This window comes from Cnephaeus nilssonii (genome assembly GCF_951640355.1).
Source record: "Cnephaeus nilssonii genome assembly, chromosome: 15".
NCBI classification, from domain to species: Eukaryota; Metazoa; Chordata; class Mammalia; order Chiroptera; family Vespertilionidae; genus Cnephaeus; species Cnephaeus nilssonii.
In genome coordinates this window covers 18,731,692-18,755,679 of record NC_137086.1, presented here as the reverse complement: position 1 = coordinate 18,755,679, position 23,988 = coordinate 18,731,692, and the positions used below count along the sequence as shown (strand labels likewise).

Here is a 23,988-nt window from a genome sequence, read left to right as displayed (position 1 = left end):
ACAAACATTTATTATCTTACTAGAGGCCCAGTGCATGAAATTTATGCATGGGTAGGGTCTCTAGTGGCTGCTGGCTGCCAGCCGGGTTGCCTCCCTTCCCCAGCCACCTGCTTGCTGCCGGCCCCTGCCCCCTGGTTGTAACTTCTGGTCGAACTCCCAGTTGAACTCCCAGTCGAGGGGACAATTTGCATATTAGGCATTTATCATATAGGATAATTTCTGTTGATCAAGAAGGTAGAGAGTTTCACTGAAAGTCTCTGGGTCCAGGTCTCTCTGGGGTTGCAGGCCAGCTGTGGGCCAGGGCTGTGCTCTGATCAGAATGCCAGAGAGGGCACCAAAGGCAGACGGAGTCCACTTCCACGGTCACGTACACAGTTGTTGGCAGATTCTGTTCTTCTCCACCAGCCTAACTCACAACATGGCAGCTGACTCCCACAGAAAGAGTGATCAGAGATAGGAGAGAGAAGGGGGGGAGAAGAGAGAGAGAGAGAAAGAAGAAAAGAGGGGAGAGAGAAGAGAGAGAGAATACACTCAAGCTGGAAGCCACATTTTTTTATGGTCTAATCTCTGAAGTGACATCCCATCACTTTTTTGTATTTGTTAGATGCAAGTTAATAAGCTCAGCACATAACCTAGAGAATTCCCCAAGGATGTAAATAGCAGGATGCCATCTTAGAGGATACTTGCTGCACTGCCCTAGGCAAACAGCGAGTTAAAATTCTACACCAAACCACCTTCACCTGTATCCTCCCGTTTCTACATGGTAAGTAGGCAGAGGAGGGGCTGGAGCGAACATTGCCTATTGATGGTAATGAAATCAATAGGCCCAAAGCAGAAGGAAAAGGAGCTTTTGAGCTCAGTGTAGGTCAGTGCCTGAATTTTCACATGCACAGCAGGAGCCATGGGTGTCACCCTCGGTATCAATAGAGAGACTTCATTAGTCACTCACTGGATTTGTCCTTTAAAGGAGTGCACCTTTCAAGGGGCCTTGGGAACTATTACTTTCAACTGTGGCCCTAACTTGTGAAACGATACTCAATTCTCCTGGAAAACACTTGAACTTCATATGCTGACCTCAAATGCAACTTGCTCTGGGGCTAAGATAACTAAATTTCCCATCCACTTTGGGATATAGACAACAAATATTGAGAAAAAAATTCCTATATAATAGAGAGGGAATATGCAAATTGACCATCACACCACCACAAAGATGGTGGTACCTATAGCCACAAGATGGCGGCACCCAGTCCCCTCAGCCCTGCCAGAGTCCCCCAATCCTTTCAGCCCTGCCGGGGGGTGGGGGGGGGGCACGGGGCAGTGGCAGGTGTACAGTGTGGCCAGACCCACCTTCAGCCCCCCAGCTGCCCAGAGCCGGCCCAAGGCACAGGCAAGCTTTGGATGTCAGCTGCCCAGCTGCCTAGGGCTGGCCTGAGGCACAAGTAAGCCTTGGATGGCGGCTGCCCAGCCATCCAGGGCCGCCCGAGGCTCAGGTAACCAGGGCCGGCCGAGGCTTGTGCTGCTGGCAGTGGCAGCAGCAGAGGTATGATGGGGGCGTTGCCTTCCCCTGATCACCGAGTCACCTCCCGCCCCTGAGGGCTCCTGGACTATGAGAGAGGGCAGGCTGGGCAGAGGGACCCCCACCCCCACCCCACGCATCCAGTGCATGAATTTTCATGCACCAGGCCTCTAGTATCTATATAATACATATACATAATATATTTGTATACACACACATATACCTGTATACATACCCCACACGTACTTCACTGGGACTACCTGTGGCACCTCAGCTCACCCCAGCTCAGTCTTGGTAGCAGAGCCTTCTAGTCATGTGGACAAAGCCAGACATCTGGCATAACTAGTTTACCCACTACAGCTGCATGGAAAGTTAATTCCAACTTGCCATCTGGTTGCCGGCTGACCGCTGCTACCAGCATTTTCCAGCATCTCAACTTGCTGTTGAGTCAGAGCCACAAAGAATGAAAGCAGCGAACGCAGCTGCACCATGGCTGCTCTTAGGATGGGGTGCTTCTGCCTCCCCGGGTGAAATCACTGGTGAGGAGGGAGTCCCCATTGTCATTTCAGCTGCCAAGACATTCCATGCTGACAAACTGTGAAAAGGAAGTCGCGAATGATATGAGATCCCTTTTTATGGCGAGAGCTAGGCCAAGGCCACCAGGCGAGCCAGCCATGTTTTTCCTATGCTGTCTGACCACTAGCAGAAGTTCTGAACGACCATGGCTGACCCCTGTATTCATGGGAGGTGGGAGAAGGCCCGGCCAGTCCTTCAATGATGCCCAAGGATGCTGGGAACATGGGCATGATTCCATAATCCAGGATCCCCTCCCCACCAAATGCCTCAAAATTTTAGAAGGGAGTGTAAGTTCACTAGATTCGGAGGAAACTCGAAGGGGAAATACTTTTTGTAGATCACCTAGGAAAAGTAAAAGTAATTCCCAAGGTACCTGTTTGAGGTGTGGAAAGTCCCGTAAACATGGCTATCCCACTGGAGCCTGTCTCCACCCCTAATTCAAGCCAGCTGATGGCCTGTGGGCTTGCACAAAGGACTCACCAGGGAGGCATTTGTGGTGCAACGGAGAGACCCCTGCTTTGGGCCAGAGAACCTGCGACCACGTTTCACTTCGATTATGTCCTGGCTGTGTGACCTTGTATAAAACCCCCGAGCTTTCTGGATTTCATATCCTTATCTATTTATTGTTAACTATACCATGATTGTTGTGAAATTAACTGAATATTCAAATCATGTCACTAGACATAGAAATATTAAAATAATGTCACTATTAAAAAATATTTTTTTTACCATTTTGTCCCTTTGACAGAAACTCCACCATCAGAGGTGTGACTCTTTGGGATAAGGCTCTGTTCTCTAGGACCCTCTTTTTTTAAAAAATTAACTTATTTTTTATTTAAGTATAGTTGGTATACAATACTATATTGAACGTACTAGTTCCAGGTGTACAATATAGTGATTTGACATTTTTATACCTTACAATGTGATCACCCACTAATTCTAGTAATCACCTGTCACTGTGCAAATGTATCACAATATTAAGGGCTATATTTTCCTTCACCATTTTTACTCCTCCCTCCATCGCCCCACCCCTCTGGCAACCATCCCTTTGGTCTCTGTTTTGATGAGTCTGTTCTTGTTTTATTTGTGCCTTTGTTTTGCCCTCTTTTTAAAGCAAATGCCATTGCAAAAAGGTAGCACGGAATCTGTGAGTGATGAGTCAGTAGATTTCATTTTCCCAGCAAACAGGTATCTGAAGGTCCTGAAAGAACGGGGGTGCGAGAGACAGGGACTTGGGGGAGCAAGGAGGCTGTCTTCTAAGAACAGGAATTCGGTTACGCGTCTCGCCTAAGGTGAAACCAGAGGCTGGGGGGTGCAGGGGCATTGCTAGGAGAGCGAAGGGGACCCTCAAGGTGGGGAGGCCACTTGATTAGAGTCTGATATTTGAGTAGCCTAGCCTCCAGCCACACTGAATGGTAAGTTCTGGCTTGCTGTTCACTGATGTTTTCCCACGGCTTATTACCGTGCTCGCCATGCGATAGTTGCTCATCAATGTCCTAGAATCAAACTGTGTTTTTGCAGATTTCACCCTTTTGCCCGGGGTCAGCCATCACTAAGCTGATTCACCTGAGCCTGGGGGGCACCTCTCCTTGACACACTTCCCTCCCCGACTCCCTGACCGCTGGCCCTTTTCTCTGACAGCCCCACACCTCTGAGGCCTCCCACCCTGCCAGCAGCGTCCTGAATACACCGGAAGTCCTGGGCAGAGGTGGCTTGGTGTGGCCCCGCCCACCGACAGGTCAATCCCTCACCATTTAGGACTCAGGATCCGAACAGGCACTGGTTCCAGGCCTGACACACAGAGGTCGGTGAGGTTCCTGAGGCAGCTGCCTGGCCCAGTGGACAAGCAACACGGTCATCAGGGCCCAAGGAGCCAGCAGGCCCCCGGACCCGGGGCTGGCGTAACCCGATGAGTCCATGCATACGCCTCCTGGTACCTTTGGGTTCCAGCTCCTCTCTGACCAGTTTTATAAAACGAAATCAACAGTACAGCTCTTGGGTCATTAGAGGGCAGATATAGATTCTGAGGAAAAAAAAAAAAAAGATTTTTTGTTTGCTCACTCATCTAGAGGAAATAATGAACAACATAAACTGATGAACAAAAACAGACCCGGAGACAGGGAAGCATCGATCAGACTGCCAAACCTCAGAGGGAAGGTAGGGGAGGGTGGGGGTTAGGGGGAGAGACCAACCAAAGGACTTATATGCATGCATATAAGCCTAACCAGTGGTCACAGACAACAGGGGGGTGGGGGCATGCATGGGGAGGGGTTTGGGATGGGAATGGGGGGATGAGGACAAATATGTGATACCTGAATCAATAAAGAAATTTTAAAAAAAAAGATTTTTTGTTTGTTTCCCCGGTAACCAGGAAGCAGAATTCAGGGGCCAAGAAAATGAGAAAGTGTCCAATAATGAAGTGTCCAATGGGCTTCCACCTGATTAAAATAGCAGCCCACATTTCCCTTGTTATCCTGAGCAGTCAGCATAGATGTTTAAAGTGCTCAACGCCTGAACCTCAGAGGACCCCCCCGCCCTGCCCTGTTTTGCCGACACAAATGCAAAGGCCTTTGAGGGGAGTGGGAGGCAATGAGCTCACTGGTAAGATTAGTGAGATTCCTCTCTGAGAAAACTTTCTCCTCGCCAGGGTTTCCCCCTCGGATTCGGTATTACCATCCCGTCCCTCCTTCCTCTCTAGGCAAATGTGAATGAAAAACTGGTCAGGTCCTGGCCGGGTAGCTCAGTTGGTTAGAACATTGTCTTGATTACAACACCAAGGTTGCAAGTTCACCCCCCAGTCAGGGCACATACAAGAATCACCCAATGAGTGCATAAATAAGTGAGCAACAAATCGATGGTTTTCTCTCTCCCTACTTACCTCCCTCTCTCTCTCATCAATTAAAAAATAAACGATTCACTACTTATCCCTCCAAGGCATGTTTTGTTTTAAAAAATTAATAAAAAATGAATCACTAATGGGCCAAAGTGTAGGGGTGCAGTGGGGAATTTTGTTACATCAAGGAAGTCTCCCTGGAGTCTCTCAGACTCAGCACAGAAGCAGCCCACGTGCATACACACACACATACCACCTAAACCTGCTACACAGCATCCTATATAATAAAAGGCTAATGTACACATAGACCAAATGGCTGAATGACCGGTCGCTATGACACTCACTGACCACCAGGGGGCAGACGCTCAATGCAGGAGCTGCCCCCTGGTGGTCAGTGCGCTCCCACAGGGGGAGTGCCGCTCAGCCAGAAGCCGGGCTCACGGCTAGCGAGCATAGCAGCGGTGGTGGGAGCCTCTTCCACTTCTGCAGCAGCACTAAGGACCCCTTCGGGGATGTCCTAAGCTGGCAGTCGGACAACCCCCGAGGGGTCCTGGACTGTGAGAGAGCACAGGCCAGGCTGAGGGACCACCCCCCCCCCCGCCCCAAGGCATGAATGCTGTGCACTGGGCCTCTAGTTTGAGATATTCTCCAGAGAAAGGACCCAGGTCTGAGACTTTAGAATAGAAATTTCCCCATCACTTATTACATAGTAAATGTTAATGCTCTCTCTTTACCCTGCCCCCAGAGTGCTAGAAGATATAGCTATGCCTATATTTTTCAATGACTTACCAAATCACTCACATCTCAGCCAGGGAGGGAAATTGCTGTCCTCGAGGATACCATCGTCAGATCTCATTCACACTGATTTTGTTGGTCTTTCTTTGCCATCGTTTTTTTTTCGAAGGGGGTGGGGAACGTCATCTTTATTATGTTCACGACAGGTAATCACGTTCCGTGCTCCATGCCAGCTTGGTTTACAAACGGCTTCCTCTGGCAGCCCATGTGGAAATGAATTCAATCGCCTGTAAGTGGGTGAGCGTGTCTACGTGTACTCTATTTCCTTTTATTAACTGAGGGACCATTTCTCACCTTGTTCCCTAGCTTTGCAGCCAAACGGAGTACAGGGCTCCTATTGATGCTTGTGGCCTGGAGTTGGGTCGCTGTCAATGAAAATGAAACATACTCAGATCTGTCCCACAGAGCACGGAGCAGGCAGAGAAATGAGCCATAAATTCAGGTGGACCCAAGTAGGGGCTGCGGTTGGCTTCAGTTCTTTCTTTGAATGAAAGCCAAATGCTGCACTTGGGCTTAACCAGGGCAGATTTTTGGAGCTTTTACATGGAACATAACTTCCATCATTCATCGCACTCACATGCATCCTACTCGCAAAAGGAACTGCCACTCTAGACTGAATACAAGTCAGCGGACCTGGAGTACGAGCTCCTTGAGGCCAGGTACATTTGGGGTGGGAGGAAGCATGAAAAGAAAGCAGTGAAAGAAAGAAAGAAAGAAAGAAAGAAAGAAAGAAAGAAAGAAAGAAAGAAAGAAAGAAAGAAAGAAAGAAAGAAAGAAAGAGAGAAGGGAGGGAGGGAGGGAGGGAGGGAGGGAGGGAGGGAGGGAGGAAGGAAGGAAGGAAGGAAGGAAGAAAGAAAGAAAGAAAGAAAGAAAGAAAGAAAGAAAGAAAGAAAGAAAGAAAGAAAGAAAGAAAGAAAGAAAGAAAGAAAAAGAAAGCAGTTTTCTACTCTACCCCTGTTAGTTTAGCACAGCTGGATATATATATATATATATATATATATATATATATATATATATATATATATATATGAAAGAAGAAATGTTCTTATACTGTATTCAACTCTGCAAATGGTGTTTTTGTTATGTAATTCAATATGGTTTTATGTTTTAAAGTCAAGCTAAATTAACAACTTTTGAGAGGTGTTTGAATTGTATTTCTGCTGTTTCTGTTGGGCAACAGAACGACTTCTTAACCCTGTTGTTGGAGCTCTGGACTTGGTACCCTTACTAAATCCCACTGTTTGGTATCATTATGTTTTGGGGATGGGGTCTCACCTAATGGGATGCCCACACTGATGCAGAGTGAGTGTATTTCTAGACCTAGAATCAGCCATGTCAACCCGTGAGGCTGTGAACATTCGGGCTTTATGAAAAATTTCTGAAGCGACTAACTTCCACAAAACATTTTAACCTCAGAATTTCTTATGTTGAAAAGAGCAGAGCCTGTAGAGGTCGCTCATTTAAAATATTTCCCTCCTAATTATTTTCTCAAGGATATAAAAAGACTGTTGGCCAATTGTTTTTTAATGAAACTTCTGTGAGGAGAGTTAAGGTAGAGTTTCCTCTCTGTATTTTGTTTGCTTCCTTTCTTCCCACTTCTCTTTGCTCATCTTGCCAAAACTAACGTTTCTCTATGGCTTTGGTATGCTTTATCCTCTAACAGGACTTTTGATCTTTAAAGATTTAAAGTTTGGAATAAGCCTTGGTGGCCTCGGGTTTGCAAAAGAACCTTCTTCGTTTCCCTAATGTCTTGCTTTTTTGAACTTGCCATCGCTCAGTAAGTGGCTTCTCTTATGTAAGATCCAATTAATCAATTCAAAGCAGCGCTGGGCAATTATCTGGTGAACCTGGGAAACTATAGACAAGGCTGAAATAGGCTTCTGAGAAGTCATAAGTTCGGCATATATGCCTGTCAGAACTCTGCTTCGCATGATTCATGGGGACCTGGTTTAGGAACCTAGATGAGGCCCTGAAACAGGGAAAGACTCTCCTCCTACTTCTAGTTGGTGTTGGTCTAGCTGCTAGACTCTAGCAGCTTCTTAGGGAGCCACTGTGATCTGTCCCTTCTCCCGACCCGTTGCTCATTCTTCTGAGGAAAGAGAGGACTCCTCTGCTGATTATTGGGCAGCATCTTAAGCACAAAACCAGTCAGGCCAGAAACCCTTTATAGTTAAAAAGTTTTTGTTAATGATAGTAAAAAAAACACACACACACACACACACACACACAAAAACATAACAACAACAAAAAAACAAACCACAACTAATATAATAAGGTAAATAGTCATGAGGCAGAAAGTTTCTTAAGTGATAATGAGAAACTTAACCCTTCTGTGAGGCTAAAGGTCCCCCATCACTGAGGGTTAGTTGCCAGCGAGGTCCCTCACACCCAGCGGTCCCAGGCTCTCATCGGACACTCACTGTAGCTAAGTCCTTGGTGTCCCGCACCCATGACTAGCTTGCAACAGTGTGCTCCCTTAATTGCTATCATTGCTATCAAAAGGTTGCCAAAAATTATTCATTTTGATTCATACTGAAGTCAGCTAATTTAGAACATGGAACCCTTTTGTGGAGCAGCGTCATGGAATCGGCCCACATGAGCATTCACCAGGAGTCTCCAGACAAGCTTACAATTTATGCAGAAGAGCAGCAAAAGGGAAGCCTGATGCTCAGTCATTGTGTGAAAGGGAAGGGAAAGCCACCTTCCGTCACCTGAAGTATAAGTCACAGGTAGCCCTGCCACAATAGGGTTCAGAAGAAAACAAAATACAACCAGCAAAGGTAAACCAGAAGTGGCTGAAAATGCCTCTTGCAAAATTTTTAATGATACTCGCCCAATCCTAGTGAATCCACTCTTTCCTCTCTTTGGATTCAGAGTCAGAGATCTTGGAGCTGGAGACTCCAGTCATGGCAGGTCATCCATGCTTCCATCCACCCATCCATCATCCATCCAAACATCCATCCATCCATCCATCCATCCATCTACCCATCCATCCATCCATCCATCCATCCATCCATCCATCCATCCATCCAGACTTTGAATCCCTGCATACTACAGCACATAGTCCCAACTTCTGACTTTTGGTTGAGAACACACTATCACACACACACAAACACACACACACACACACACACACACACACACACACACACACAGCTTTTATGTTGCAGTGATTAAGTGAATGCCCATAAATAAAAATCAACCTTCTCTATAACTGCCAAGAGAGTATTTTTTTAAATATATTTTTATTGATTTCAGAGAGGAAGGGAGAGGGAGAAAGAGATAGAAACATCAATGATGAGAGATAATCACTGATCGGCTGCCTCCTGCATGCTCCCCCACTGGGGATTGAGCCTGCAACCTGGGCATGTGCCCTTGACTAGAATTGAACCTGGGACCCTTCAGCCTGCAGGCCGATGCTCTATCCACTGAGCCAAACCAGCTAGGGGACAAGAGAGTATTTTGATATCAGGAAAACAAGGACAACATCACTACTTCAGTTAAGCATCCTACTTATAAACACCTTACTTCTTAATCAACCTCCCCATTCTCCAGTAAATAAAACCTCCCTTCCAAACAGAACCACCCACATCATATTTTTTGGTGTCTGGAATAATATTTAACAACTATATAGTTATTCTATTCAAAACCCTGCCCTAAATCTAAGTGGCAAATTCCATACAATGTTCCTCGGACACACCTCCGCACCAACTCACATCAGATTCCTTTGGTCACAATCAGGAACCTCACACCTCGGGGTCTGCTGAAGAAACACTGCCTTGAGTCTCTGCCCGTTCCAACCTGTCCTCCCTGAGCAAAGCAATTTTCCTCCCATTTAGGACTCTGAGCACATGTCATTGCACTCCCTCATTTGGGGGAAGTGGGATAGTGAGGCCGTTTCCAAGTCCTAGTTGGGGGAACGGGAAAGCTTGATGACTTTGACCAGGATGGGATGGGGAGCAGGGCAGCAGCACCTGGCGAGGTGATATTTCTTTACAGGCACAGAAAGTGTGAGTGAATTTCTCAAAGTTCTACAACCAGTAAGTAGTAGAGGGGGGATTCAAACCCCAAGTGCTCTGAATCCAAAGCTCACACGTGCCGTCTGTCAGGGTGGCAGAGGGCTTGTTTGGGCCCTTGAAGGATGAGTGAAAAATGGATGTAGAAAGGAGAAAAAGAGGTATTCCACCCAAGGTTGGGACAGAGCAGGCAGGACACAGATGGAGAGTAGGGAACACTTACCTGCTTGGAACTCAGGTTCATATTGGGACCAAGAACGAGCTGAGGATGAAAAGCCAGCTGAGGCCAAAGGGTGAAGACCTAGACATGCAGACCGAGAAGTTCCACATGATTCATTACAGGAAAGGGAGTTCTTAGGTGTTCCAGTCCTAGTGATGCAACCAGTTCCTCTCATTTAACAACCCTTCGGGCCGTGATTAAAGTGATTATTTTTGGCAACAATGATGTTGGCAGGAAATTAGGAAGCATGGGTGTGTAGGGAGAGAGGATAGGGAAGAGGTAGTCAAGAGGGTATTACATTGGCTCAAGGAAAATATTTTGACGAACTTATTCACTCATGTAAACCGATGCATGTTGCCATCAAGCTGAATGGTTTGTACCCTAAGCTTGGACCCACTGCTGCTGACTTCTGTTCACAAATCAGCTCTCCCAGCTTTGAGGAAGTGAGTTCCTTGAGTGGACCTGCTAATTGTGAGTTCTGTTTCAGAAGAGCATGTAGTCAGGGGAGTGGAGACTGGTAGATCTTATTAAGGGCCTCTGTGCCAGACACTTTTGTATATGTTACGTCCTTTGGTTCCCCCAATAACCCTGCGAAGTTATAATTCCTCAATGACAGCCGTGGAAGCATGCTGAGAGATGGTATTGAAGGTCACACAGCTAGAAAGCAGAGAAGGAGGGCCTCCAGCCTGGTTCTTTCTAACTCCAGGCCCAGTGCTCTGCAAACAAATTAAGCAGAGGAGGAAGGGGAGAAGGAAGTGCCACGATGGGTTTGTGAGGGGAGTAGAAAAAAAAAAAATCTAAGAGGTTTGCTTTATTGTTTGGATGCAAAAAAAGGCTTGGGCCTGCAATTTAGGATCCCGGTGGGACTAAGTGGACATGGAGCTGGGGGCTGCTGAATGCACTGCTCTCCTCCAGAATGTGAGTTTTCTAGATTAGAAGGCATCTCTCTCTCTCTGCCTCTTTGCCAGAAAGTGAACCTGAAGGAGTGCCTATGATGATATGAGCATGCTGGATCGCTCTGAGGCTCTTAATCCTGGGAGATTTATGTGTGTGACCTCACTATGAAAACAAAACTATTTTTCTCGACCTGTCAGGAGGCAACAATTAGAAGAAGAATGTGAGGTTTACTTTTGATGAAGCGTGTTGTTCTGAAGAGATCCTCTCTTACCAATGGGGTGACTTGAAGCTAAAATATAAAGGCCTTGGTGGGGGCGGGGGCCAGGGGGGAAGAATAAAGAAAACAACGAAATTCCTATTACTCCACTCCAGAACGGGCAAACAAAGGGTAACTTTAGGAATAAAATATGATACATTTTGTATATATATTTTTTCTGCATCATTTGCACGTTAGTTAAGTTGGGTTTGTATCAATTCACGTAGGGTGGATCTATTTTCCCCGGTTATAAAAACATCTCCAGACATGCATGACAGGCTTCAGAGAATGCCGCCCATTCCTGCGCCACTGTGGATAATTGCACATTAACACAAATGGACAAGGACGAGTTTTGATCCCCGTGTATGCCTGTCAGGATAATGGAAGGTCCAGCCAGTGTGTCAGGTGCGTGTAATGGCTTCAGGAAGTATAAGGCCCTACAGTGTGAAGTCCCTGGGATCACAGCAGTAGCAAAGCTATCGACGGAACAGTTAGGCAGTCTGGAGATGGTAGGGCCAGGGTAGCAGCCAAGGCCCAGGCAAAAGGCAGTTTCAAGCAGCCTGAGGGTGTGGGAGTTCCAAACAAGCCACCCCAAGATGTGCCTCTGCGGTGTGCAGATTACTATGAGCTAAAGACAATTTTAGCTTCAGGCTCAAGAGCAAGTTTTGGCCCCTCCCTTTAGCTACTAACTATGGGGCAGGGCAAACTTCTATTTACTAAAAACGTCTGTTTTTCTTATGATCCTGCAAGGACCTTTGAGGCTCCCAAGGTGCATTACCTCATCCCTAACTCAGGATGTCTTCTGCACCTGATCCCCCTTTCTATCTCTGAGCCTCTCCTGCATGTGGGGCCTCTGACTCTCTCACGTGTGCGGGGTTCCCATACATATGGATGCATTAAATTTGGTTGTTTTCTCTTGCTAATCTGTCTCAGGTCCATTTGATTATTAGAAGAACCTTGCGAGCAGAGGAAAGTTTGCTCCTCTCCCACCCACCGTGGGCGCTGTGAGCAGGATAAACTCACGGGTGCTGCTAATGAGAAGATCCTGGTGTCTGACACAGGGCAGCCGAAGGTCAGGGTTCTTGCCATGTCAGCACCGCCCCCCAACCTCCACTCCAGGTCTCTGTCTTCAGGGTCTGGTGGAAGCAAACGTGATGGGAATCTTCTTCTCTCTTCTAACTTAAGACTGTCAAGACAAAATATCCGTGAAACTCATTTCTTGGGCTAGCGATTCTTGGTGACTTGATATTAGTATTCACGGTGTTGCTGGTGGTGTTGGTGGAGAAACAGCACCGGTTGTTACCAGCGGAGTTGGACCGCGGTTCTTGAGTTCGGCAAAAGAAGAATTCAGGACCAGAAACTCAAATTATAAGAGAGAGTTTAGTGAGAAATTACAGAGGTAGGAGAAGAGAGCCAGCTGGGCTGCATGGGCTCAGGAAACAAGTGCCAGAGGCAGAAGGGCCCTTGGAGCTTAGGAGGGAGAAGAGCAATGGTGAAGTGTGTGTGTGTGGGGGGGGGGGGGGGGCGCAGGCTTGCACCCAGGAGGGAGAACTTAGAAGGTGTGAGGAATTATGCTAATATTTTTTAGCTCCCACAAGGGGTTCAGCCCTCTCTTGCCCCGGTGCTGGTGGTTGTGCCTTGAGGGGTCTAGAAAAGAGGATTTTTCTGACACTTCAAAGCCACGTTATCTTAGATGCAAAAGGACAGTAGACAGGCTCAGTGCAGGTAAAGAATGACCTTTGTCAAGGAAGATGCAGGTCTAGGACTTGGCCACCCTTCATGATGGCTTTTAGTTGAGAAGTTTTATGTTCAGAACATCCTGGGGTTACTTTTGGTCTCTGAGTTTGTAAGGATCACCCTGAACTTATCAGGTTTAGTATGTGGCCACTTTTTCATCCACAGAAGTACAATTGTCCTGCACTTAAGTAGAAAAAATGATGGAAAAGAATGGCAAACATTTAATTAAATTTTATGTCCTAAGAATTCGGCTTTAGGTTGGAAGCTTCAAAATATGACCAAACAGAAATGGGAGCTAAACTCCACTTACAGTTGGGGTCCTACCAAATGGTTGGTAGTCTCAAGGAAATTATAATGTAATATTACCATGGCTATTATGAGAAATGTGCCAATTAAGAAAAAAAAATCAGGCCCTAGCCAGTTTGGCTCAGTGGGTAGAGTGTCAGCCTACGGACTGAAGGGTCCTGGGTTCGGTTCTGGTCAAGAGCACATGCCTGGGTTGTGGGCTTGGTCCCTGGTAGGGGGCTTGCAGGAGGCAGCCAATCAATGATTCTCTCTCATCATTGGTGTTTCTATCTCCCCTTCTCCCTTCCTCTCTGAAATCAATGAAAAAGAAAAGGAAAAAAATCAGCTAAGTAAAATGGACATTGATGGAGTTAAAACAAAGGTTTTAGCACAACACCAACAAAGGCTGAATGGGCCAAGTTGAAAGGCAATTTTAGTTTCAAGCTCAAGAGAAACTTCCATCTTTCTCTTTAACTACTAGGGCAGGGCAAATGTCTATTTAATAAATGTCTGTTCTTATCATCCTGCAAGGACCCTTTGAGGCCCCCAAGCTGCACTACCTCATCCCTAGCTCAGGATGTCTTATACACCTCAACCCCCTTTCTATCTCTGAGCCTCTCCTGCATGTGGGGTCTCTGACTCTGTCATGCACGCCGTGCTCCCATGATATTATGTGTTAAATTTGGTTATTTTCTGTTGCTAATCTGTCTCATGTCTCTTTGGCTATTAGACCAACCAGAAGAACCTTGAGAACAGAGGAAGGTTTGTTCCTTCCCCAAAAGGGCGTGATCAGAACTATCAGAGAGACACAGAGAGTGTGCTAGAAAAAGGAGAGCTCCCTGGGAACTAGTGGATTTTTCAAGATCTGGAATTATCTGCCCCTTAAGAGCAGGGGCCATGTTTTATACAGCATCCCATTTCTCCCCAAACCTGCCACAGATCCTTGCCCTAGAACAATACATGCACCTCAATGGTTGGTTGAGCATGTGAACTCTGTAATCACCATATGCATCCCTGAGCATAAGGTCTGTGTGACCCAAAGGAAAAGGAATTCCAGGGAGGAAAAGTGGTTACTTCGACTTTTCAGGTGGCAAATATTGTCTCTGAGCCCATGGCTAAAATCTGCATGGCTTTCTCCACGTGGAGTTGAGGTCCAATTTGGTTGGGATGGAATCAGTGCTCCATTTTCTGAAAATGGACTGATTTTAATCCCACTTCGGTCTAAATTTAGTAACTGGGACCTTGGCCTCTTTTTTCAACAGCCAACTTTCTGCTCTAGAGATGTTTACTAATAATCATTTACCTCACTTTTCCAATCCATTTTGGAAGCACATCTGAGCAATACACATGCTAGAGTCAGTGTAGTATAAAGTAGCCTGGCAGCGCCCTATCCAAGGGTAAATCAAATGCCTAAATCCTTGCATGCTTTTGCCCCGCACTTCTGCAATAGTTCACATGCATTTCCATTCATCCACATCACACATTGTTTTGATCATTTGACTCGATACTGTGATCTCTTCATGGGTAAAGGCCAACCATAGTGCCTGGTACATAGTAGAACATTAATAAATAGTTGCTGCTGACAAAATTACAAATGATAAATTAATGAGTTTATAATGGGAAACTAATAGAAAGCTAAACAATTCACATTTCAATTAGCACAGTATATTCTTTTTCTAGACAGACATTGTTTTCCAATACTCTGTTCATATCCATTAAATCTTGGCTTAAAGCATGAATTTAGACTGTCTTGGCATTTGATTATTTTGTGGTCATCCCTACTGTGACAGGCATGCTGATAACAAATTTCCTTCAAAAAAGAATTTGAGCCTGGCCGGTGTTGCTCAATGGTTGAGTGTTGACCCACAAACCAGGAGGTCACGGTTTGATTCCCAGTCAGGGCACATGCCCAGGTTGTGAGCTTGATCCCCAGTGTGGGGGGTGCAGGAGGCAGCCAATCAATGATTCTCATCACTGACATTTCTATCTCTCTCTCCCTCTCCCTTTCTCTCTAAAATTAATATATATATATATATTTTATTTATTTTTTTTTAAAGAATTTTATGTTCAGCTGTGCAAAGTGCAGCTAGCCGTCTGCAGTGCCTTTGGAGTCTAGTTACAGAATTTAAGCTGATTGATTAGTGCCCCACTGCCACCCCTGGGCAGTGACAGAGCCTTTAAGAGGAGGGGCACCAGGGCATGGCCATTTCTGTCCCCTGCGGGGGGTCCTCTAATGGGCAATTTTTGCTCTGGAGTTTCCATTGGGTTGGCCTAAAGCTTTTCTTGACCAATTTTGCTTTTCGCTCCCCTTATTTTTAGAAATTAGATTCGTATCAGACTTTCTCTGCTGAATGCTGCCCTTGATTTTTATCTCCCCTTTATCTTTCGCAGATTTCACCTCCCAATAAATCTCTTCTACTCCTATCTCCCATCCCAGGGTCTGCTTCCCAGAGGGTCTAAACTGATACACCTACACAGTGCCCCATCAGATTTATTTTCCTCCTTAAAGCATGCTTGGGAGATTTTATTAGCTCCAATGTACAGCGTCTCCCCACCACAATTGCAGCCTTGTTGAAATGCCATCATCAAAGGAAACCATTTATCATGACAACAAAGCCTTTTCCAAATCGTGTTTTGGATCATCATGTTGTTCGTGCAAAAATGCATCTTGTGGGGGTGCCATTATACGTCAGCACCCCACACGAGAGAATAGGGCATTCTAAGTCGGCACCCCACACATGAACTCTTTGGCAAGTCTTTTCAAGCGTGGATCACAGCCCGAAGGGAACCTGAGAGCTCCTCTGCGAGTGGGGAGGGGCCCGGAGCCTGTAGGGAGGTGATAATGAGCGCAATCGTGTTTGAATGGCATTTAGGAGGGCTCTCAGATGGGGCCCTTGAGTAGCCTAGTGCTTTTCTTCTACTTGGCATTTTGCATTTTTGGCACAAGATATGTTAAAGCTTGGAATGAGGTTATCACAAGCTATTTGTTTTGCCAAAGTACCAACTACTGCTTCAAGTTTTATGTTCCCTCGTCTCTCGTGTGCTTCTGCCTTGCCAGGGAGACTGCTCTCATGTGACTCCTGCTGGCCCCACCGGTAGCTGAGGGTGAGACTGGTGGGTAAAAGATGTAGCCAAGAAAATCAAACAACCTGAGCCCCGTTGTTTATCCACTTGCTGCTTGCAACTTGGCATTCTTACGGACCCTATGGGGACCCCTCTCCCTAGGAGGCTTATCAGCTAGACAGTAGACACATACTTCTCTTATTATATAATGCTTCAGTATCGGGCACTGAACACATTAATTCCTGCAGCTGTGACTTCGTGTGCTCAGCTACATGAAAAAAAGAAAACAGTAAAAAGCACGAATTCGGGCATGCTTTAATATCATGTAGCAGTAAAATGGCTTGTGCACTGGTTCAAGGAGCAGAATGTAAAATGTGCAATTTTCTTAGGTTTGCTGCCCTGCTTTGAACATGTTGCTGTCATTGTTTTTCTCCCATTCTTCCCACCATTGTTGGTTTATGCCTACATATATATATAAATCAGGACCTGGGGAGGGAATGAAAATAGATGTTTATATTCAATTCACCATCTTATCAGAATCCACTATTTATTTGTCTTCTTTCTTCAGTTTTGGCTTCCACGCATAAAAAATGGATTTACATAAATTAGATGCTCATATGCTTTGTCCTTCCAAGGATTATAGTCATCTTTGTTGAGTATCCTATAGTTCACAGTTATTTTCTCACTCTTGATCTTATTTGGGGTTTACTCAAATAAGACCTAGTTGTCCTTGGTGATGTCCTTGGTGTAAGCGACCTGCCAAATTTCTCAAAGAATGATGATAGTCACTTATGGGAGATTGGCAGGTGACAGCAACAAGGCAGGAAAGAGAGAACATGGAGATTTGAATTGAATGAAGTTCAAAGGAGGAAGAGACAGCCTATGAGTGGATGGCAGGTGTGCAATGAGAAGAATGAGAAGGCTTCCCCAACCTCCTGGCCTAAAAAAGTCTAGATAATCAGGTAAGACAGAGCTAGAAGAAGCAATGGGTACATGTAGGTTGAAGGTGTGGAAGTGTTCGTCATAGGGGATGAGGTTTACATCAGGTAAAATGGGAAGAATTGCGATGAGAGTTACTGAAAGGCAGAGTTGGGGAACAGTAAGCTCAGAACAATTCAAGGATGTGTATGTGACCTTGAGTCAATTAAAAAATACGCAATTCCTCCACCCCTGACCTGCGTCTGAGACCGTTGAGGGTAATACCAAGACAGCCCGGGCCTCGCTTCTGTCTCTCCCCTCTTCTGATGGAAGCGAGCCAGTGGGTAGATTGTGTCCTCACCTGTAGCATGCCCTGGCTTGCCACCTGGCCCACAGGGTTCTTTCTTGTCCGTCATTGTCAAGAATGGGTGAAGGATTTGGTCTGAAGCCAAAGCAAATAGCAGCTGAGAGACACACAACAGTTGGCGTCTGGCTCAGATGCCTCTGGCGCCTTCCTAGACAAACCCTTCCCCCCACCCCCCCAAAGAAGCCTGCCTGACTCAATGAAAACTGCAACTAACATTTGCACAGTGCTTTGGGGTTTAACTGGCATTTCCACATACAGTATCGCATCTCATCCTCCTAACTCTGCTGGTAGTAAGTTTTATGATTCCTATTTTACAGATAAAGACACTTCTGGCCCCATTTCTGATAATCAAGTGACACTAAGTCATTAACTCTCTGTGAGCATCAGCTTTCTTAGTAATAAAATGGGAATGAGACTTAGGACAAAGTTGTGTTGAGAATTAAACAGGATTATGTGTGTATAACGTGTGTGCACACAGTTGGCTTCCCATGAATATTCATTCTATATTTCTGCTTAAATGATTTACCCCAGTTTACTCAGCCAAAGAAAGCCAGATTTTGAGTTCCCATCTGCACTTGCCACTGAGGAGCAGGCCATTCCTAAAGGGAGAGAGGGATTGTTCATAACTATGTAGCTTCGGTCCCAGCAATTTCTTCCCTCTCTACGTGCATGGTTCCTTGCAATGTGAAATAGTCATCCTTCTGATAAAAGGAGGAGTCTCTTTTCCTTCCCCCTTGAATCTGGGCTGGCATTGGGACTTGCTTTGATTGGTAAGAAAGTGGTAGACGTGACATTGGGCCTTGAGTGTCTACTCTCACTTTCTTGATGCCCTATGACTCCCACGTAAGGAAAGCCAGGCTAGTCTCTGAGGATGAGAGTTTACATGGAGAGAGAGTTCCAGTCATCCCAGTAGTTGAAGCCATCCTCCCTGAGGCACCAGACATGGGACTGAGGCTGGGTGAACCAGCCACCCCCCCTAAGTTGGCATTTCCCCCACCCCCTCACCTGCCAACTAATAGCAGCATAACTGACCCCCCCAGGTGAGACCAGCAGAGGAACTGCCCAGTTGAGCCTGACCCAAATTTAAAAATCATTATTAAATACTTAATAGGCCACTAAATTTTGGGGGTGGTTGTTATGCAGAAATAGGTAACTAATACATGACCAAGATAAGATGCTAGGACAACATCAGTACGATTGGGTAGATACTGAAATCAGGTACAAAAGACACTCATAATATCATCTTTCTCCTGTAAAGTATGTGTGATTCTGTACCATCTAGTGACCCTTTGAACTAAATATAGAACTTGAAATTTAAGAGTTTTCAAAGACCTACTCCTCTGATGCATATAATTCTTTGGATAAATAGGTATGGTCTTCTATCCAGGGCCTTCAAACTCAGAGTCTCATTGATCCCCACCTCATGCTTATGACCAATAAAGGACCAGATCACACATATGTCTAATATTCCCAACATCATGCTAGGGGTCTTGGGAATATTCCCAATATCATGCTAGGAGTCTGCAATCAAGCATGGGCCCAAATCTTTCAATCCTTGACTCCCACCAGTCCCTTTAGTGTGTGGTGGGAGCATGCTCACCTCATCATCACCTAATCACCATCTCAGAGACCTCTAAATTGTTCTGGAGCCAATAATGCTTTAAAAAGGGATACAGAAGCAGGGAGGATGTAAACAAGATATTTCAGGGTAGGCTGAGCTGATGACTCCAGTCCTGACTCTGTCTGGGTCAACGTGCATATTTCAGAGGAACGTGGGTCTGAAAGGGCTGAGAAGATCCCTGAAGAACCTCACCACCAAAGTGAAACATCCAAAGTAGACTGTCCTTCTCGGAGCAGGAAAAGCGAGGGATAATTTATAACTGTGTAGCTTCGGTCCTATCCTTGGTTTGCCTGTGGACAAGCCCAAAGTGACTTCATGCAGTGGAGAATGGAACAAGGGCCTATGATCAGAGGGAAAATGCTAGTAAAACATCCATTTGCTCATCTGCTTGATTTTGAGTAAAGTGAGATGAGTGATGTGGGTGACAGGTCGCCTGTGAAGCGTGTGTTGCAATCGGAGGTGCAGGTTGCTGTGAAGATTCTAAGGTTCCTCCCTCGCCTGCTTAGGATCAGTCCTGGTGACACTATCTTGAATGCACGAGGATCTGTTTTAATTGTCTCTCTCGCTCTCCCTCTTGTTCTCATTGCCAGCAGCGGAGATCAGACGAAGGAGTCAGTGACAGCAGAAATGGCTGCGTGGTTTCTGAGCTCTGCTTCCTTTGCACAGGCCCATTGCCCATGATTGGGGGCAGGGACGAGGGAGGGGCACAGGCTGGGGACCACCGTTGCTCACTGCCGGGTTCTCAGAGCTGTGGTGTGCAGCCCACTCTCCAGCCCACAGGCTATCAGCAGCATTAATGAGGCTTCCGAGGAGACTCAGAACAGCCTGCTGGGGAAGGCACCAGGAAATCAGGAATTCTGGCTCCAACACTGACTTGCTGCATGGATTTAGGCAGGTTAATTAAATTAACATTTTGAGGCACGTCACAGTCTCCGATATGTTTTTCAAAAGTGCTTTTGAACTAATCCTCCCAAACGTGCTGTGACAGGTGATATATGATGTGATTATTCCTATTTAAGAGATGAAGAAGCTGAGGCTCAGGGAGCCAAGCTATTTGTCCAAAGGCACGTAGCCAAAGAGAACCGGAACCTGCTGCTCCAACTCCTTCGCTTCCCCACCACCCTTCGCCACCACTTGTACACTCAGCTCTCTGAGCCCGAGTGCCATCCTCCCTGACATAATGGCAATTTAACTGGGCGCTTTCTCTGTGTGCGGTAAACATGTTCTGTGTTATCTCATTTAATCGTGTAATCCTTAAAATAACCTGTGGGCAGAAACTCTTTTTATCTCTGTTTCACAGATGAGGGGCTGGGGGCTTAGAGGGATCAGAAACCGGCCCAGCCAAAGCCCCCACTCTTAGCCACTTTGCTGTGCAAGTTCCCACCGGTAATTGGAATGAATCTCCAACCCACCTACCTCACCAAGTACTAGGTAAGGTAGCTTTTAAAGATAAAATTAGATGGTAGATGTGAAAACACTTTTTGATAGTTAAACATATGTGGCAGATATACAAGGGACAATAAAAATCGCTACTCCTGCAGGTCTTATACTATAACAAAGCCCAAACTAACTTCCAACCAATGGACACAACCACACATCTTCACTGATAAAGTAGCAGAGACAGACAAAGGAGTAGCAAACGGAGTGCTGGAGTCCAAAAGCACCAGTCCTGGAGGACTTCCGGAAAGAGGTGAGTTTTGCTTAACTTCCTGGCAATAATGCAGGCAGAGAATATAAAAGAAGAGAGGCATCCCAAGCAGAAACACTGACCTATCTAGGGGGAGGTAGGCAGGGATGGAGGTTCTGGGAGGAGTGAGTATAAGTGGGCAATGCTCTTGAGGCCATAACAATGAGTGTGTGTGTGTGTGTGTATACATGCGTGTGTACACATGTGTGCATGTAAGTGTGCATTGTGTGTATGAGTGACAGGCAGGGCCACTCGCCCCCACCCTCTGCAGGGTCACACACGATAACTTCCACATTATCTTAAACACAGGCCAAAACTCATCTTCTGCTGAGCACTTTGCTGCCACAGTCTTCTATCTCCCACAGAATCAAAATACACTCTCTGATCTTGGCAGAGACTCTTGCTCTCACTTGTGGGCCTTTTCCATGGACTTTTATGTCTCTGTTTATTTTGCGTGTTTCATGAGTGGCTCATGCCTTTAAAGGAAATGCACCAGCCGCAACCCAGTCTGTCATTATGGCCCTTTGCTGACCGCCGGCTGCCCTCACCCTGCTCCCGGGATGGGTGAGCCTGGGCTTTTAATTTGCTGTGACAGGAGATAATTGTTGCTTGAGTTTCCACCTCTGAAAATAAATCAGGGTGGTGCTTCCCGGCTGGGGTTCCACAGAGGCAAATTCACCCCTTGGGCTGGTGCCAGGGGAGGCTTAGCCAGGCTGGAGCGGCCGGTCTCCATGTCTCTCACCTCCTTTCTGTTTCTGGATTTCAAAACATACAATTAGTGTTTTCTTTAAGAGCTCAAGATGGAAAAGTTAAGAAAGTTCAGGGAGACTTTCTGATAATGTATGCAAGAATTCTAGAGGTGGGGTTCTGTGACATTTTAGACTCGGGAGATCCTAAGCTTACCACTCTGGCCTACTCGCCACTTACAGCTGCATTCAAATTCAAGCACATCATAGTGTGCACAGCAGGGCTATCCTCATGGCTTTTCTTCTTTTAAAATATGACATCATGCACAGAAATATCTGGGCAAGGTCTCACCAATCAAAGCACTCTGAATGGCAAGTCAGGTCATGGGTTTTGGGACCCTTCTCATCTACAAATTGAGATAGCTGGAGACAACCTTTGAAGGTTCCTTCTAGCACAAAAGCCCATTTATCTTGGACTGCATTCACGGGCTCATCTCACCACAGGGTATTATGAAGCCTGAGTGTGTCCTACAAGCTCAAATTGTATAAAGATGTCTGGGAGTTGTACATTTCAGCTCTGGCTTAGGACTAAGATAATACATATAGAGACCCCCCAAAGGCAGGGAAGCTAAGAGTGTTAGAGGAGAATGAATCCACAAGGACACTGCCCCATAGGCTCTGGGGCCCTCTAGAAGGTCCCTCCTGAGCTCTAGGTCTCCCTGCTCAAGTCCTGTCTCTCTACTCATTAGCTGTCTGACCTTGGGAAGGTTACTTAACCCCTTAGTTTTCCCACCTATAACATGGGGAAGACAACAGACATGCTTCAGTGAGTTGTCATGAGGTTTAAGATAGATAGTATGTCATTTATGTAGCTCACTAAGAATTATCACCCTCCTCCTTTTGGGCACCTGTTAAGATTGCTTTTCTCTAGTCCCTTGATGTTGAACTTAGCCATGTGACTTGCTTGGCCCATGAAATGAGAGCAGAAGTATTCTCAGGAGCATTTAAATGACAGTGTAAGACACTCTATTGCTCCCTTCCTCTTGCAGTGGCTACTGGCAATGCCATAATGGCATACTTCAGTTTAGCATATAAAGAAATGTGGAGTGGAGCCCCCCAGCGAACCAGCACTGGACTTTTAATGAGCCTGAGAAGTAAATTATTATTAGCTACAAAGATTTGGGGGTTGTTTGTTACCACAGCACAAAGTAGCCTACCCTGACTATAACAATCTATATATATAAAAGCCTAATATGCAAATTTCCCCTCAGGAGTTCTACCCAGAGACCAGGAGTTCGATTTCTTGCTGTGACGTGCGCTGATCACCAGGGGGTAGTGCAGAACGAAGGAAGGCCAGGATCAGCCCTGATAGCAGGCCAGGCCTAGGGACCCTACCCATGCACGAATTTCGTGCCCCGGGCCTCTAGTATATATGAAGCAGCTAGCACAGACTCCAGAACATAGTAATCTCATAGTAAATGACAGTTCCTATCCTGACTCTTAGGACAAAGGCCAGGACCATTGTCTTTTGAAGCACCCACACAGAATCTAGCGCAGTTCTGAGCAAATGCTTGTACACTCTTTTATAGTGACAGAAGATGAATTCAAAGTCATTGGAGGCTATCAGAACCAAGGGAAATATTGTGCCCAAGAAAAACTAAACTCTTTCCAATATTTGGAGAGGGAGTATCACTATTTGCCCAAGGTATAAAATCAAGTCATTATGTGCTTCAGTTTTCACAATCAGAACAACTTTTTCCTGTCCCCATGTCAGTTAAGTTATTTCTCAGGCATAAACCTAGTGGATCCTCTGCTTAGAGTAACAGGTAACAGATGCTGGGTACTGATTCCAATATTTGGCATTGGTTACTTAGCACAGACACCAAAATCTTTGTTCATGTCAATACATGTCATAGGAATATTTTTCCATTAAACTCAGTAAGTTAGAAAGCTATAGGAATCTCAGTTACATTAGAGTAAACAGATCCATAAATAAACAACCTGATCATTACAGGTAGAGAAGAGGCAAGACAGGTAATAGTTAAGAGCATGACTTTGGGGCTCACAAGAGATAGATTTGCATCCCAATTTCTTCACTTAACGATAAGATGGTACTTTTTTAAGAACTTAGAACTGTTCTTGACATCCAGACGACTGTCAGTAAATATGTCTCGTCATATACAATGGGTTGGTTGATAAATTTTCACATTTCTATTATTATTATTTTAAAGACTTTTAATTGATTTTTAGAGAGAGAGGAAGAAAGAAGGAAAGAGAAACTCAATGTGAGAGCATTGATCTGCTGCCTCCTGCACTCCCCCTACTGCAGATTAAGCCCACAACCCATGTGCCCTGACCAGGAATCCAACCGGCAACCTTTCAGTGCACTGAACAACGCCCAACCAACCAAGCAACACTGACCATGGCCACATTTCTTATTGCTTTAGTCATTTATTCATTCAAAAAATATTTGCTTCAGATTTTCTCAGTGCGCTGACCTCATTTAACCTTCCCA

At 45.7% G+C, this 23,988-nt stretch overlaps 1 long non-coding RNA gene across 1 annotated transcript in view; it reads right to left on the bottom strand.

Moving 5' to 3' along the window:
* Positions 1-3,079: 3,079 nt before the first annotated feature.
* Positions 3,080-23,988, bottom strand: part of LOC307111988 — a 74,396-nt gene continuing 53,487 nt past the window's right edge. The window contains exons 2-4 of the long non-coding RNA XR_013814651.1: positions 6,015-6,085; positions 5,715-5,915; positions 3,080-4,115 (exon numbers count right to left, since the gene is read on the bottom strand). This is a non-coding gene — a long non-coding RNA (uncharacterized lncRNA). The remainder of the gene's footprint in view (positions 4,116-5,714; positions 5,916-6,014; positions 6,086-23,988) is intronic.